The sequence below is a fragment of the Sminthopsis crassicaudata genome, chromosome 5 (assembly GCF_048593235.1).
Source record: "Sminthopsis crassicaudata isolate SCR6 chromosome 5, ASM4859323v1, whole genome shotgun sequence".
Classification (NCBI taxonomy): Eukaryota; Metazoa; Chordata; class Mammalia; order Dasyuromorphia; family Dasyuridae; genus Sminthopsis; species Sminthopsis crassicaudata.
Genome location: NC_133621.1, coordinates 26,871,132 through 26,889,624, shown reverse-complemented (window position 1 = coordinate 26,889,624; position 18,493 = coordinate 26,871,132). Strand labels below are relative to the sequence as shown.

The window sequence follows — 18,493 nt, the reverse complement described above, 5'->3', positions numbered from 1 at the left end:
CAGCAATGTTTTCCTTGGGATCAAAATCATACAGTTGCTTTAATCTGCAGGGAAATAAGAATCTTCAGAAGTTCCTGGGAAATGTGAGTCTAAAGGGGTTAAGTATAGCTTCTGGTTCCCTTAGCCCCCTTTCCAGATAACCAAGATTTTTATGACACTTGCCCTGGGCCCCAGATCAGGTCCGCACCCCTGCTTTATGGCTCTGGGGATCTGTAATTAGAATATGTCAAGCCCTTTAAAGCAGCTTCTGAAGCCTTTTGCTTTTCTCCAGAAAAGCATCGAGGCAGTTCTTGGGTCTGTGTCTTCTGGTCTTTTGAGACTTCCTCAGTCCTTCCAAGCTTATACCTTGGACACCAGAGACAATTGTGGCCTTTTCGAGAGTGATGGCGGATATGGCTATTACCAGGAGGCTTTCTTTTTCTTCTTGTTACTCTTGCCAAATGAGAATTGTATTTGGAAATAGATCCATACTTGTGTGTTCTCTGCCTTCATAGATGGCCTCTACTTAGATAATTCAGTATGCCCGGGATAACCTACCCAACAAAGAGCCGTCCAGCCTTTGCTTAAAGACTTTCAAGTCCGGGGAGTGCTTCTTTTCTCAAGACAGCCCTTTCCCACCTCGGGAATAATCCTCCGATTATTAAAAAGCTTTTCCTGACATCATGCCTAAATTTGCTTTTTAACACCCTCTTTTATCAATCGCTTGTGTTTCTGCCCTCTAGGGCCAAACAGACCAAGTCTCATTTCACACATTTCATAGTCTCTTAAAAATTCAATATATTATATAAGGTTTCAAAAGGCTTCAGCTAAATTGCCTTCCCCCAATATCCTGTCCAAACTCCCCCCCTTTGTTTTTTTGCAACCCAAGCAGAGTCTGAAGGTCTTATTCTATAGGATAAGCCCCAGGCAGCAGGTCATAAGATGTGCTCTTTGTGACTCAGTGACCATAAGGAATTTTTCTCACGAGCATCACTCTCACGCCCATTCCCACTCCTTCAACCCTGTCTTTGGGATCAGGTACTTCTGTGAGATGATGCCATTCAGATGATACAAAAGAATATGGGCCATTAAAGTTAGCCTAGTGGTTTTCTGGGGGAGTTGACATGTTCTGACAAACACCTGCCCTGGGCAAGCAGAGCTCACCGACCTATCTGATAAGAGAGGCACTTCCCTCCCTGTCCTAATTGAGGGAGAGCATCTTTTCTGTGTCCTGTACAAGTCTTTTGCCCAACAACCACCAGGTGCTTTTGCCTAGCAGGGTACTCCCCACATAGTAGGTGCTGAAGAAATAGGGTGAACGACCAAAGGGGAAGCAGTTTGGGAAGACAATACAATTTCTTTGGGCTGTTGTTTCCTTATCTCTGTGTAGAAATGGTTCAAGGCCTCCCTGTGCATCCAGGGCCATCCTGATCTATATCTCGCCACTGGATCCAGACAGCTCTGGAGGGGAGAGTATGGCTGGCGACTTTGCGCAGCCCTCCCTCACTTAAATCCATTTCCACTTGCTTGTCACGGCATCATCTCCTTGATGTCATGGCAATCTTTGAGAATGAAGGACCAACCACAATCCACATTCTCTCAGTGTCTGGAACCAAGGGAGCCTCCTCTGACTGGGGAAGATTATTTGGTCTCTGTCTCCCAGAAGGAAGATTTGCTCTGATAACATCATCTGAGGTGGAAGTTTAAAGGTTATGGGGGTTTCACACAGGTGGCGAATCATGGCTGAGAGCCAAGGATACAGGAGAGAAAAGGATGGGCTGTGTGAGACAAGCTGAAGGAAAGTAGGTGGCAGAGAATTCAGAGAGAGATTCAGGTTCTGTGGACCTAGTTCTGACATCCTGGGGGGCCCAAGGGCCAGTGCTCCCCAGCCGCTGTGCTCATCTTGAGAGAGAAGTGGCAACCAGAGGCCACATATAGAGGCTATTTTCTAACACCTTGCTCCCCACTCCAGTACATCCTTCCTTCAGCCACTAAAGTAATTTTTACTTAAGTTCCGGTCTAACCCCTTCCTCAATAAAATCCAGTTGCTCCCTGTTGCTTCCAGGTTCAGAACCCTTATGGCACTCAAAGCCCTTTACAACCTGGCCCTCTACCACCTTCCCAGTCTTCTTCCACTTGACTCCCCAGTAACACTGGATTAAATGGTCTCCTTGCCATTCCATAAACAAGACACTGTATCTCTTGGCTCTGGACATTTTCTCTGGCTCTGCCTTCCCTGACTTCGCTTAAGTCCCAACTACAATCCTACCTTTCCCACTCCCTCTAGATTCTAATGCCTTCCCTCTGTTAATTATTTCCTATTTGTCCTGCAGAAAGCTTGCTATCATATCCCCTGCGAGTTCCTGAGAGCGGGGTCTGCCTTTTGCCTCTTTTTGTAAACCTAACGCTTAGCTCAGTATATGGCAGGGCAAGCATTTAATAAATGTTGACTGATTAAGTGCTGTTTGAGAAATAGACAGTCTCCTTTTCCTACCCAGAAGGGATTGGATAGATGCTTGAAATATGGTCTCCATTGCAAGGGATGAAGGGAGTAGCTAGCATGGTATATGGGCACCATGAATGCTTGCTTCCTGCTTCAATGACTTGTTTTTAATCTGGCTAGTTACTTACACGAAATGTCTTTTTTGTTTTGAATTCATTTATCCTACAACTTGGTCTGGTTGCTGTTCATTAAATGGGAGGCTTGAAGCCGGGGATTTGAATAAATGAGGGAGCAAACAAATCCCTTATTTGTTAATAAGATCTAGAAATGAGTGACATAATATGTTAAAATCATGACAACATGGCAGGAATTCTTTGGTACATATTAGGTGCTTAATAAATGCTTACTGAATTGATCTTAATGAAATGCCTTCATTTTTTTCACAGATGAATTAAATGTCTAGTCCAGAGATTAACGACTTTTCAGGTCAGAAACACCTTGATTAGAGTGTTCAAGTATAGTCTTAATTTAATGGTGAACAAAATTGCGATTAATGAAGTTACAAACGATGTCTAGAAATATAAGTGACATACCTTGAAATGTCTAGAAATGACTTTTAAAAGATATTTCAGTATTTCTTCCTCTTTCCCCCTCTCCAATTCCTACTGGGAACTTGATATCAAGAATTGTTCCCTTTCTCTTTGTAAATCTAACTGTTGGATTTTTAAAAAATGAATAAGAATTGTTCTTTTTTGTATCTTTGAAAGATTATGCCTAATACTAAGATTGTATTTTCCTTCTTAATATAAAATCAATAATGGGTCACTGAAGTTTAGGAAATTCACCTTTCCCAATGGTCAGTAACAGCCTGATGGACTAAAAAGCCACTCAAGTCTGGGTAACTTTTTGGCAAATGATCTTTCGTATCTTACATTAAACTCCAACCCACTGGGACTTGCTGGACACTCTGCATTCTTGAAGGCTTATCAATCGATTTGTTAAATTTTATTAAGTAAAGTATTAAGTACCTGGGTGAGGTACTGGGAATGCAAAAATAAAATGAAACAGTCCCTGTTCTCAAGAAATTTCCATTTTATTATGGGGTATGTGAGTAGGGAAGAGAGGGAAGAGAGGAGAGGGAAGCAGGAGGGAATAATGAAAAGAGCATTTTGATTCCAGAAGGTCTGAGTTCAAATGTTACCTCTCTGAAACACTATTAATAAATCAATCTATAATTCCATAATTAATCTAATTATTAATTATTAATCTAATTAATATAATTCTATAACTTCTCAGAATTTGAAGCGTTTCTCTGAGTTGCATGACAACTTGCCTTGTGAAGGCAGTCCACCCACTGGCAATTATCTATGATAACAAAATCATAGGCTGTTGGCCAGTCAGTCAATCAACATTTATTAAGCCCCTACTCTATACTAGAGGCACTGTCCTAAGAGGTGGGGGTACAAAAATAGGAAAGAAATAGTTCCTGCCCTCAGGAAAGTCTATGGAAAAAGGGGAAAAAAATCACACACAAGGAACAATGCTAGAATTGGATAAGGCAGAAAACATGTCAAGAATAACAATAAGTTGGAGAAACAGAAGCAAAGCCAAAGAGCAACTGCCCTCAAGCTGTTTACATGTTACTGAGGCAGAGATAGAAGGGGGAGAGCTCAATCTGGGACAGCTGTGGGCAAGAGACCAGCCAGACTTAATCTGGAGACACCATCACTGCAGGATTAGCCACCGGGTAATGAAGTTTGTAGCCTCTATACAAAGTTCTAATAAGATCGTGAGATCTGGAGTTTGTTTGGTTTCCACAAGCTGTGGAGAAGTGGGACTTGAGTTGAAGGGCTGAAACCCACAGGGACATAGGAGAGGTGATGTGGACCAAAAGAACTAAGAGTGTGAGCCCTTTAGGGGTGGGGGCTGGATTTTGTAATGGGAGGATGGTCCCTTGAGATTTGAAAGGAATCTTTTGTTCTTTGCCCCTAGCTTTCCACTGTTATATTCCCCTTCTAGAATGCCCCCCCCCCCCCCCCCAGGGACAGGGACTAGATTGAGTGGGAAAGCATCTGATAGCCTTAGGCTTTCTTATTTCACGTTTTTAGAAACTGAGTCTTAAAAATCTCAGCCAATGGGGAAAAGAGCCAGGGGGTTGGGGCGCTCACATGAGGGAATAAAAAGGGACTGCCCCTGGCTTGTGTGCCAGTGTCTCTCTCAAACCATGCTTTGTGTGCTGGAGACTATTTGCCCTTTTCTCATGAGAAAGAAAGAAACTTTTTCCTGCACTCAGACTCCTGATTCGTCCTACACAGGACCATAATGCATTTAGCATCAGAAGGGACCTGAATGGATAGGATGTGTGTATGTGTTATATATAGATTATAGATTCTGAGCCCATCTATTCCAAGTCCCTCACTTTACATGTGAGGAAACTGAGACCTGATATTATGTGGTCTGCCTGACATCAGCCATGTAGTGGGTGACAAAGGAAAGATTTGAATGCAGGTCCTGTGCCTTCAAACCCACCATTCTTTCCATTGCATCTATTAATGTTGGAAGGCTTGTTATCGGTGTCAGGAGAGGGATTACACCAAGAGGAATCACAGCTCCTGGAAGGATGAAATTTCTGTATTTGAAATAGTGATGAAATAGTGAGACAGTAAATCTTGAGCTCTTCAGAATTTGAGGCATGGGTGATATAAAAGCATTTTCCACATCTCTTTAAAGATTTGGGTCTTGTTCTATCTTGGTATGGTCAGAACAAGCACGTTTTTAAGAAATCGCATGTGAAAATATAGGTTGTCAGGTTGTCGGATAATAAAATAGGCAAATTAGCAGAAGTTTGTAGGCTCAGGGCATGAATTAATTAAATCTGAAATGAATGACTTCTAATTGGAAATCGAGTGGATATCCATTAGATGGGGAATGGCTAAATAAGCTATGGTATAGGAATGTCATGGAATATTATTGTTCTATAAGAAACGATCAGCAGGAGGATTTGAGAGAGGTGTGGAGAGAGCATATGAACTGATGCTGAGTGAAGTGAGTAGAACATTTAGCCTATATTGGATTATCTGCTGTCTAGGGGAGGGTGGGGAGTGGGGAATGAGGGAGAAAAATATGGAACACAGGGTTTTGCAAGGAATAAATGTTGAAAACTATCTTTGCATATATTTTGGAAAATAAAAATTTTTTATATATTATAAAATATATACATATATATGTGTGTGTACAGACATACATACACACATATAAAGAATGCCTCGTGGATAAGACAGGGACATTAAAACAATTTTAAAGCTCACTATCCTTGAACAGAAGGCTTTGATGCCTTTGTCTAGACCAGGGGTTCTCAAACTACGGCCCACGGGCCAGATGCGGCCTACTGAGGACATTTATGCCGCCTGCCAGGTTATGGCAAATGGGCTGAGGGGCGGAGACAGAGTGGGAGCTTTTGTTTTTACTATAGTCCGACCCTCCCACAGTCTGAGGGACAGTGAACTGGCCCCTATTTAAAAAGTTTGAGGACCACTGGTCTAGACTACTATTACCTCTGCTCAGAACGTCTCATTTCTTTCTGCTGAAATCTTAGCCATCATTTAAGGGCCCAGTTCAAAAGCCACCTTCTCTTCCCTGATTCTGGCTAATCACCTCCTTGCCTCCTCAGAAACACTAGAGTTCTTTGCCTTGTATGAGAAATTAGAGATGAGCCAGCAAGGCAAAAAAACAAAAGAGACATTTTTTCCTGACTTCTGACAATTGCTTATTTTGAAATCATGATTAAGTCACCAAGCCTTTATGCCCAATTTACTCATCTGCAAAATGGGGGTAAAATGTCCCCTTGAATAAATGGCTCAAAGGAGATGTGGAAAAAAGCAAACCCTTAAAGTTCCAGGAATGCCAATTATAATGATAATCAACGACTTCCTCCTCTCCTCAGGGGCTGAAACGACATCTTCATGTTTTTCCCCTCTAGGACCTTGCACTGAGTTACTTAATAAGTAAAGATCTGCTAAATTGAGTAACTCTTGTAAAAGTCTTGCCTGGTAATGTGAGCCCAATTAAAAATAAACTCTTCTGTTTGCCATTTGAAACCCTCCGCATTTGCTTCCAGATTACCTTTCCAGGCTTATTACATATTAAACTCTTTAATCTGCTCTATAGTTGAGGGAAGGGAAAGGGAATGAACACTTATATATCACCCATTATATGTCAAGCACTGGGCTAAGTGTTTTATAAACAGTGTCTTAATTGATTCTCACAACAACCCTGTGAGGCAGATGCTATTTATTATATCTCCCCCTCCTACAGCTGAGAAAACTGAGGCAAGGTCACACAGCTAGTGTCCAGATTTGAATTCGTGAAGATGAGTTTTCCTGACTTCAGACCTGGTGCTCTATCCACTGTGAGTAGAAAAAAGATGAGAGGGAAGGTGCTGGGGAGGGGGTCTTCTCTCTGTTTGTTGTTGTCATTCTGCCTCTGTCTCTCTCTCTTTGTCTCTCTCAGTGTTTCTCTCTGTCTTTGTCTCTGTGTATCTCTCTCTCTCTCTCCTCCTCCCCCTTCTCTTTCTCTCTCTTCTCTCTGTCTCTCAATTTCTCTCTCTGTCTGCCTCTCTCTCTCTTTGTCTCTCTCTGTGTTTCTCTCTTTCTGTCTTTGTCTCTGTGTATCTCCCTCTCTCTCTCCTCCTTCCCCTTCTCTTTCTCTCTCTTCTCTCTGTCTCTCTCTGTCTCTCAGTTTCTCTGTCTGTCTGCCTCTGTCTCTCTCTTTCTCTGCCTTTGTTTCTCTCCCTATCTCTTTCTGTCTCTCTCTCTGTGTCTCTTAGCCTCTCTGTCTCTGTCTGTCTTTCTTTCTGCTTCTGTCTCTCTGCCTTTGTTTCTCTCCCTATCTCTTTCTGTCTCTGTCTTTCTCTTCTCTTTGTCTCTGTCTCTCAGCCCCTCTCTCTGTTTGTCTGCCTCTGTCTCTCTCTGTCTCTCTCTTTGTTTCTCTCCCTATCTCTTTCTGTCTCTGTCTCTGTCTCTCTGTGTCTCTCAGCCTCTCTGTCTCTGTCTCTCTCCTCTCTCTTTTCTTTCTTGGCAGAAGGCTGGCTAGATGAAATGAGGAAGCCAGAGGAATAGTAGATGACAGATGTGCAAGTGGGGGCTCTGACAGTAAGAGGGGAGCTTGGTGGAAGGGTGGGTTTGAGGAGTGAGATAACTTTTGTATCCCCAGAGCAAAGGTTCTTAGCCAAAGTTAACAGACCCACAAAGGATCTATGGACAGACTTCAGTGTTTCTGCACCTTTAACATTTTGATAACTGTATTTAAATATATTTCATTTCATCTGTAATCCTATGTATTTCATTTTATACATTAAAAACTTTTTTTTTTTTGAGAAGAGGGCCGTAGGTTTCATTAGACTGACTACCAAAGGGGACCAAGAAATATCAACAAGTGAAGAACCATTGATCTGGAGCTTACCACAATGCCTGGCATACAGTAGGTATTTAATAAATGCTCACAGACTGTTTGCTTAGTAAATAGACAACCCTTTGATTAAACTGGAGGGTTTTTTTTTATTAGTATATATTCAAGAGGAATGAAAAGCATCATTCTAAGAAAGCCAACATATAAATCATCTATTCAGGAGAGCAGACAACAACACTAACAGCTAACTTTCTGGGATATCAGTTTATGATGAACTCACCTAAGTTTTCCTCAAGAAAATAATTTTAACTTTGGGACTGTATTTCTTTCTCAACTTTTTAAAATAAAACAAACAAACAAAAAACCAAAACCAGTTTGGGCTTAAAGCATCTCAGACATAATCAATACCCCGACAGCCTAGAATCTGAATCTACCAGCTGACTGGAAGCCAAAATAGAGAAACCGAGCCTGGCTCAGTTTTAGGACTTGGTTTGACAGTTACTTGACAGGCCCTTCAGCTCTTTTCTGTTGATGTTACAATTCTATCTGTCCTTCCATGCTTTGACGAATTGCCTCCTCCTACAAGAAGCCATCTTTGATTACACGAGCTCACAGGGCTTTCTGCCTTCTGTATTTTCAGAACACCTTGCCCTGCGCCATATATTCTGGACTTTTCAGAACACCTTGCCCTGCGCCATATATTCTGGACTTTTCAGAACACCTTGCCCTGCGCCATATATTCTGGACTTTTCAGAACACCTTGACCTGCGCCATGTATTCTGGACTTTTCAGAACACCTTGCCCTGCGCCATATATTCTGGACTTTTCAGAACACCTTGCCCTGCGCCATATATTCTGGACTTTTCAGAACACCTTGACCTGCGCCATGTATTCTGGACTTTTCAGAACACCTTGCCCTGCGCCGTATATTCTGGACTTTTCAGAACACCTTGCCCTGCGCCCATGTATTCTGGACTTTTCAGAACACCTTGATCTGCGCCATGTATTCTGGACTTTTCAGAACACCTTGCCCTGCGCCATATATTCTGGACTTTTCAGAACACCTTGACCTGCGCCATGTATTCTGGACTTTTCAGAACACCTTGCCCTGCGCCGTATATTCTGGACTTTTCAGAACACCTTGCCCTGCGCCATATATTCTGGACTTTTCAGAACACCTTGACCTGCGCCCATGTATTCTGGACTTTTCAGAACACCTTGATCTGCGCCATGTATTCTGGACTTTTCAGAACACCTTGACCTGCGCCATGTATTCTGGACTTTTCAGAACACCTTGACCTGCGCCATGTATTCTGGACTTTTCAGAACATCTTGACCTGCGCCATATATTCTGGACTTTTCAGAACACTTTGACCTGCGCCATATAGTCTGGATTTAGGATTAGAGAGTTTAAAGCTGGAAGAAACCATATGGCACCCTAGCTAACCCTTGATGTGACAGATGAGGAAACAAGGCTCAGGAAGTAGAACTGACTCAGAGGATCATCGATCTGTGGCTGCAAGGGACCTCACGTGCCATCTGGTCTCATTTCCTCATTTTATCGATGAGGAAATTGAGGTCAGAAGACGAAGCACATTTATTAAGTACTTACTACATGCCAGATACTATGCTAAGCACTTTATAAATATTACCTCACTTAATCCTCACAACAGCCCAATGAGGAAGGGGCTATTATTAGCCCTATTTTACAGTTGAGCAAACAGGCAAAACAAATTTAGGTGACTTGTCCAGGATCACACAGCTAGTGGCTGGGTTAAGATTTGAACTCAAATTTTCTTGACTCCAGGCTCAGTGCTCTGGGCCCTATCAGCCCACCACACCTGTCTCTTATTTACATAAGTAGCAAACAGCTAAATTGGGATATAACCCCAAGTTTTGTGCCTTAAACTGTCTCTACTTTCCCACATTGTATCATCTGCCTTCTTGTACAGTCAGTTTATTAAATGTGTAGATATGGCTTAAGTCTCCATGTACATGTCAGTTCTTTAAGGGTCCATATATTCTATCTGTGTCTCGGTTTCCTCCACAGCACCGGTGCCAGTCATTGCCTGGTATCCAGCAGGAGATCAATAAGCACTGTTTCCCAGTGTAATCACATGAAGGTAATTGTTCTTACCAGTTTCTTCAAGAGTGACACGATAGCAGATTGTAGACTTAGACTTTGACATTATACCCCCAAATTTCAGAGATCAACTGTATGATTTTAATGAAGCCTAAAAAGACATTTCACTGAGAATATTTAGCCTGGAGATGAGAGACTGACTTGGAGAGGAGGGTAAATGTCTTTAAATATTTGAAGGCTGTCATGGAGAAAAGGGAATAGACTTTTTCTGCTCAACCCCAGGGGCAGAACTCAGTATTGTCAAGTAGAAAGAGGGGGAGGCAGAGAAGAGAGAAAGAAAAAAAATTCCAAACAAATCTTAAGTCACTCTTTGTGACTCCATTTGGAATTTTCTTGGCAAAGGTACTGGAATGGTTTGCCATTTCCTCCTCCAGCCATTTTATAAACTAGGAAACTGAGGCAAATGGGCTTAAGTGACTTGTTCAGGTTCACACAGCTATCAGTATTGGAGGTTGGATTTTAACTCATGAAAGTGGGTCTCCATGATTCCAAGCCCAGTTCTCCATGCACAGTACCACCTAGCTGCCCATTTCCAAACAGAGTTCTCCAGAGTGTAGGGTTTGTCTCCATGGGCGGTGGGTTCCCCGAGTTCCAGCAAAGTCTATATGATCACTTGTAAGATCCTTGTAGATGTAGGATCCTTGGTGAGGAATGGGTGTGGAGCTCTTTTAGATCTCTGATTCTGATTCTGTTATTTATTTTAAGCAGTGCTAAATGGCTATGGCATAGGACACTCCTGAAATGAGGCATCCCAGCTCATGGATAAACAAAACAAATATCAACAAAACAACAAAATCCACTGAAGTAGATACAAACCAGTTCTTATAAGCAAATTCAAATTTCCTGATAAACTTTTATTCATCTGAAAAATCCCGATTCAATCTCCAGCCAAAGAGAGATGTCTAAATTTGGTTCCTAGTAAAACCACTGATTAACTTGGCAAGTCACAACACCCAAAGGACCTAATTTTTCAATCTGAAAGCTGAAGGTTGTTTATTTCTAGATTTGAAGAAATATAACAAGGTTTTTCCAGAGGTTTGACATTCTATCTTTTGCCCTAACCAAGCTATCACTCAGAAAATGGAGCGAACCTCACACTGTCATCACTTTTTGGCGTAACGATGCTGTTTTCCAAAGCTGCTTAAATTTATGATGTTTTTTGGGAGCTTACAATCCTTATTTAAATAAATGAACTTTGAATTTTAGATAGATCAATCAAGAAATGGATGGATAGATAGCATAGATACGCTAGCCTCTATCTTCTACTACTTGATTACTCCATTTCTCTCATAGTTCTGAGGCCAATGGATTTCCAAATTCCCTCCCCTCCCCTGGCTACCAAACTATTCCCAGTTCTCATCACCTTCTACTGACACTACTGTAATGGTCTCTGTGGATTTCATTGTCTCTAAACTCTTGCCTCTGCATTGTCACATAAATCTCAAATCAGTTTCCTTAAAATCAAAGCCTGACCGTGTCCAACACCCAACTTAAAAAACTCAACTATAATTGTCTCCCATTAGTATAAAATACAGAATCTACAGACTGTTATTTACGATCCTCCATGCTCAGTAGCCAAACTACTTTTCCAGCTTTATTTTACATTATGTAAACTATTGTGTGAAGACACAATCTACATGCCAGAGACACTGGGCTATTAGCTGTTTCCTGATCTTTGCATTCCAGCTCCCATTTTGGAACATTCCAATAAGGCAGCGGTTCTCAAATTTTTTGGTATCGGGACATCTCTGTGCTCTTAAAAGTTATGAACAAAAAGAGCTTTTATTTATGTAGGTTATACCTATCAATATTTACTGTATCTAAAATGGAAAACTAATAATTTTGTAAAAGATTATTTAATTTTTAAAATAATATTCCATTATGTGTTAACATAAAACATATTTTTATGGAAAAAATTAGTTTCCAAAACAAAAAAAAATATTTTTTAGTAGTAGTGGAATAGTTTCACATTTTTTTTTGGTAAACTTCTCTAATGTCTGCTTATTACAATTAAAATTCTTGATTCTCATACTATTTCTGCATTCAATCTTGTTTCAGTTTGAAGTATATATGAAGAAAATCTGATCTCACAGATAATCAGGTAGAAAAGGAAGGGGTATTTTAACAGAAAATTATATATATATATATATTTAATTGAAATTATATACTGTAATTATTAATTGGAAATTATATCTCAGAAATATTATGAAAATGCTTTTGACCTTGTGGACTTCCCTGCAAAGGTCTTGGGACTTTAGTTATAAACCATGTTCTGTGCTAGAAAATACTCTTAACTCATCTCTCCCTCTCAGAGTTCTTCAAGGTTCAGCTTAATTAACCCCGATTTCCCCATCTGTTTACTCCTTGCCTCCTTCTCCAATTTTGCTGGAATAAGGAGGATTGTTTGGGAATTCTCCTCGTCACTTCCCACTAAAATTGCTTTCTAGGATCATGTGATCTCCAGAAATTCATCTTTCTACAAGTTGAAATCAATTTTGGAACTGACTCTTCCTCAACATCCTCTCCCCTCGATTTCCTGCTTCCTCACTCTGATTGGAGAAGGTAGAAGCTGGATACTGGAGACCTCCTCTCTGAGCCTTCACCCCACAAGAAGGACTTACTGGGAATCCATCTCAATATTTTTTCATTTGGCTGTATTCCTGGACTTCACACTCTCCAGAAACTCATCATTCTAAGAAATTAACTCTGAAATTTCCACCTCCTTGGATCATCTCTCACTCTGGTAGCAAAGATTCATCACGTCTCTGCCTGGTAACCTTTCTTGGGTCATGTTATTTTCTTTCCCCATATTGCTTCCAAATGTTGTCTTCCCCCATTAGATTGTGAGTTTCTTCAGGCTAAGAACTGTTTTCTTTATTTCTTTAAAAAATGATTTTTAGTCTTTCTTATTTTTCATTTTTTTTCCAATTAAAAAAATTCTTATTTAAAGTTTTGAGTTCCAAATTCTCTCTCCCTACCTCCTTCCCTTCCCTCTTCCCTGAGAGGGTAAGCAATCGAATCTACATGTATAATAATGTAAAACATTTTCATATTAGTCATTTTTGAAAAAGAAGACTGGAATACAAGAAAGTGAAAAATAACTTCAGTCTGTATTTAATTAATATCAGTTCTTTGTCTGAAGGTGGATACTAAGGTCTATCATTAGTCCTTTGGGATTGTCTTGGATCATCGTATTACTGAAAAGAGCTAAGTCATTCATAGTTCTTCATCAAACAATATGGCTGTGTAACATTCTTCTGATTCTATTACTTCACTATGCATCAGTTCACATAAGTCTTTCCAGGTTTTTCTGAAATCATCCTGCTTGTCATTTTTAATAGCACAATAATACTCCATTATAATCATATATCACAGTTTGTTTAGCCATTCCCCAGCTGATGGTCATCCCTTTGACTTTCCATTCTGAGCTGCTATATTTTTGTTTGTTAAGGTTTTCCTTCCTTTTTTGGGTGGGGGGAAGGATGTCTTTGGGATATAGACCTAGGTGTGGCATTTCTGGATCAAAGGACATGTAGAGTCTTTTAGCCCTGTGGGCAGAGTTCCAAATTGCTCTCCAGAATGACTGGATAAGTTCACAACTTCACCACCATTGCATTGGTGCCCCAGTTTTCCCATCTCCCCTCTAACGCCAAACATTTTCGCATTTTCCTTTTTTTTTTTGTCATATGTGTCCCCTTCATTTCCTACCTTATTTTATACTCATTTGTGTCCATGTGCCTCAGTAGAATATGAGCTATTTTGTTTGGGGCCTTGTATTACTGGTGACAAAGACAGTGAATGGAGCAAGTGCTCAGAAATAGCAAGCGTGAACATTTAGTGTTAATGTTGTTTAAGGAGAGGTTTGATGTTGAAGAAGCAAACATAACAATACTTAAAATGCTCTTGGTTACAAAGGGAAGTTAAAATAGGAGAGATTGGGAAGTAGAGGTAAAAATCTATTCCATTTAACTAAAAGGAAATTTGAATTTCTTTCAAAATTTGAAAAGGAAATCAGAAATTTAGAGCAAAATGACAAGATGCACCACAAACATCTTACTCGATAATTTATGTGCAAAAAAGATGCTTTTTTCAGACATTGCAGATGTTTCAAAACATCAGTTCATAACTCTCAATGTGACCCAAGAACAATGATTTTCAGTGAATATCAAACCAAAGAAAATCACCATTTCACTGATCATATGGCTTAATATGTTTATATATAGTGGATGCAATGCACCAAGGGCAGCTGGGTGGCACAAGGGTTAGAGAACTGAGCTTGACGTCTGGAAGACTCATCTTCCTGAGTTCAAATCTGGCCCCAGACACTTAGCAGCTGTGTGATCCTAGGCAAGTCACTTAACCCTGTATGCCTCGGTTTCCTCATCTGTAAAATGAGCTGAAGAAGGAAATGACAAACCATTGTAGTATCTCTGCCAAGAAAACCCCAAATAAAATAATGAAGAGTGAAACACAGCTGAACAACAAGAAAATGGTATCCTTTTCTGTTGTGTTATACCACCTTCTGGGTTCTTTCCACTCCCTAACATCTTTTATTTACTAAGACAAAGAGATAGTTTTTGTTCATTCTAAGTAAGTTAGCTTTCTTTAACAACATAAATCAGCACAACCTACAGCTTATATGAAAGGAATATAAACAATAATTTCTTGGTTTGCTGGAAAATTGATCTTTGATTGTAGAAAAAAACAACTTGTGATTCAGGAGAAAACAAACACAAAATTTAGTTACTAGTCACAGAGAAAAATCAGACATGCTAGATTGAGAGCTTAAAGGGACCTTAAATGCCATCTAATAACAAAAATTCTAAGGTTATGGGATTGTCCAACTTGACTCTTTAATATGTGTTCTTTAATAATAATTATATTTAAATGAGAAGTTCAATTGAATTTTAATTTTTGAAATTTGCTTCAATTGATTCCAGAGATTCCAAAGATAAGGGCTGAGAAGAAAGAAAATGAAGAAATCATGAAGAATTCAGTAAAAGCCTTTGATAATAGTTTTTCTTTCACTTACATGAACTGATGCTGAGTGAAATGAGCAGAACCAGAAAATCGCTGTACACTTCAATACTGTATGAGGATGTATTCTGATGGAAGTGGAAATCTTCAACATAAAGAAGATCCAACTCACTTCCAGTTGATCAATGATGGACAGAAATAACTACGGCCAGAGAAGGAACACTGGGAAGTGAATGTAAATTGTTAGCACTACTGTCTCTCTACCCAGGTTACTTATACCTTCGGAATCTAATACTTAACGTGCAACAAGAAAATTGGATTTACACACATATATTGTATCGAGGTTATACTGTAACACATGTAAAATGTATGGGATTGCCTGTCATCTCTGGGAGGGAGGGGAAAATTTGGAAAAATGAATACAAGGGATAATGTTATAAAAAAAATTACTCATGCATATATACTGTCAAAAATTTCATAATTATAAAATTAATACATTATATAATAAATTAATATTTTATAAATATATATAATTTTATAATTATTAATATATTAATAAATTAATAAATTAAAAACAAATTTTTAAAAAATGAAAAAAATTAGTTTTTCTTTCGTGGATTCAAATATACCTTGAGTCATATCTGCTAACCTTGAACTCATTTTTTTTTGATATCATATAAACTGCTTTAACATAGTGGGCTTACAAGATAGCTGTCATTACTACCCTCTCGCCCCTCTCTACTGACATAATAATGCAAAAAGTTTTCATTATACTTAGATGTATTTTTCTTAGAAACAAAATGGATGCCAAAAGTTAATTTATAAATATTTAGAAAAAGCATTATTCAAAGTACATACAGTTGATGAAAAAAAAGACTCACTGAATTTGGAATCAAAGAATCTGGTTTCAAATCTCAACTTTTTTATCTTTGTGATTGTGGGCAAGTCACATTTCCCTAAACTCATTTATAAAATGAGAGAGAGTGAGAAGAGGAAGATGATTAGACACCCTTGAAAGGTATTTTTTGGCTCTAAATCCAGTTATAGTTAAAAGAGTCTAGGACTTAGAGCTAAGAGAAAGATGGGTTTAAATCCTGCTTAATTTGGACTTAGTTGGCATATTATTTAACTGCTTGTGCCTCAGTTTTCTCATTTGTAAAAAGAGGATAAAAATAGCTGGAACAGTTATATCCCAGATTTATTGTAAAGATCAAATGAGATAAGGTATATAGAGAGCCCTGCAAACTTTGAGAAACCTTGCAAATGCCAGTTAGAGTTGCAATAATAATAATTACATAATAAAATATTCTATTGTAACTATCATAACAACATTATTTTATTATATAATGTAGAATATATTATCAAATTGTATTACATATGACACATAACATATATAATAGTTATTCCCTTGAAAACTCACTGAAATTTTTAAAGGAGAATTGTTTGGTCTCAACAAAGCTAGGTTTTGTTCCACTAAATTAGCTACATGTGAAATTATACCAGTAGCCATCTCCACAATGAGTACAAATTTTGCACACCACTCTCCATGAGGTCTTAGTTAGACAATTATTGGACAGACAATGGCGGCAACCCAAGAGGTCCGATTCATTAATGTCTGGCAGGAGAAAAAGGAACACATACCATCTAAAGTATGACTAGTTGAAGCTAAAGTGAAACTAAGCTAGCTGCACCAGAAGTTGAATCTCTCTCTCTCTCTCTCTCTCTCTCTCTCTCTCTCTCTCTCTCTCTCTCTCTCTCTCTCTCTTTCCCTTCCTCTTCTTCTATCTCTCTTTCTCCCCCTCTCCTTCTCTCTTCCTCCTTCCCTTTCTTCCTCCTCCTCTTCCTCCTCTCTGTTTCCCTCTCTCCTTCTCTTTCTCTCTTCCTCCCTCCCTTTCTTTCCCTCCCTCTTGATCTTCTGTCTGTCTCTCCTTCCCTTTTTTCCCTTCCTCCCCCTTTCTCCTCCTCTCTCTCTCCCTCTCTCTTCCTCATCTCCTTTCTCTCTTCTTCCTTACCTCCTTCCCTCCCTCTCTTTGTCTCTTTCTCTTTCTCCCTCCCTCCTTCTCCTTCTTTCTTTCTCCCTCCCTCCATCCCTCCCTCTCTTTCCCTCCCTCTTTCTTTCCTTTTTCTTCTCCTCCTCCTCCTCCTTCTTCTCCCTCTCCTCTCCTCCCTCTCCTCCTCCTTCTCCCTCTCCCCCTCCCCCTCCTCCTCCTCCTCCTCCTCCTCCTCCTCTTCCTTCTCCTCCTCCTCCTCCTCCTCCTCCTCCTCCTCCTCTTCCTCCTCTTCCTCCTCCTCCTCTTCCTCCTCCTCCTCCTCCTCCTCCTCCTCCTCCTCCTCCTTCTCCTCCTCCTCCTCCTTCTTCTGTCTGACTCCCTTTCTCTGTCTTTCTCTGTTACTTTCTCTCTGTCTGTCTCTGTCTTTGCCATGCTGTCTCTGTCTCCCTCTATCTCTTTCTCTCTCTTCCCCTCCTTTTTTTTCTTCAAACTGGCCTGCTATCTGAAGAGTTCTCGTGTGGAAATGTGGAAGAGAGGATCAGTTTATTCTGCTGATCCGCGGAGGAGATCTGGGTGATGATGAAATTTTCAGAGAGGCAGATTTACACTTTACATGAGGCAAATCTTGCTAACCACAAGAGTGCTCTAAGAATAGAACAAAGTTTCTTCATAAGGCAGAGGGTGCTCCCTCAGTAATCAAGAAAAGCCGAGTGACCACTTGTTGGGCCTGTTGGAGGGGGAATTCTGGTTTTGGGAATGGACTGGACAGCTTCTCTAATTCTGGAGTTCTATGGCTTATATATCAGTCACTGAGAAAAAAAATTGGTATCATGATAAACTAGGTTATTTTTGCAGAACATTATGAGTTATCCATGGATTCTCTCTATATTTGGGTGTGCCATATGCAATGGGTATAATGTGACCTAAAAAAAGTGTACTGAACTGAGAATTATGGGGCTGAGGCTCTATTCTTGGCAACATGCATCTGTGATTTGGTTTTGCCATCTGTAAAATGGGAAGACTGATCTCCATTTCCTCCTTTACTTGGCAAAGAAGGGAATGGGATTGACCAAAAAGACATCTGATATGTGGTAAAAAGATTTATGAAACTGTAGCCCACAATCCAAATCCTCTTATCTCTTGCAAACTAGGTCTCCTTCACAACTTTTCTCCCTTGTTATATATATTTGAAGTCACCATCAGCTTGGATGCTTCTCTCTCCCTCATCCCAACATGTAACCAATAACTCTTCAAATCCTCTCAAATGTTCCTGTTAAATATCATTCATATAACAACAGCTACCTTTCTATAGCACCTACTATGTGCCAGTTTATTAAGCATTTTATAATTATTGCCTCTTTTGATTCTCACAACAGTCTTGGTAAGTAGTTGCTATGATTACCTTCATTTTATAGATGATTAAGGGTTAGGTGATTTGCCCAGAGTCATACACCTTGTATACCTCCCTTTTGATTTCTGTTGCCATCAACTCAGTTTAATCCACTTGGATCCAATGCTGCTGTTCTGTTTATTTCTTTCTCCCGAGGCAATTGG

At 39.8% G+C, this 18,493-nt stretch overlaps 1 protein-coding gene and 1 long non-coding RNA gene across 6 annotated transcripts in view; one reads left to right on the top strand and one right to left on the bottom strand.

Moving 5' to 3' along the window:
* The window catches only part of THRB (thyroid hormone receptor beta), a 430,248-nt gene that overhangs the window by 218,325 nt on the left and 193,430 nt on the right, over positions 1 to 18,493 (bottom strand). The gene's annotated exons all lie outside the window — the stretch shown is intronic.
* LOC141543417 (uncharacterized) lies at positions 6,586 to 9,811 on the top strand. Its single transcript, XR_012482444.1, has 3 exons — positions 6,586 to 6,830; positions 7,798 to 7,900; positions 8,659 to 9,811. It is a non-coding gene; the product is annotated as an uncharacterized LOC141543417 (long non-coding RNA).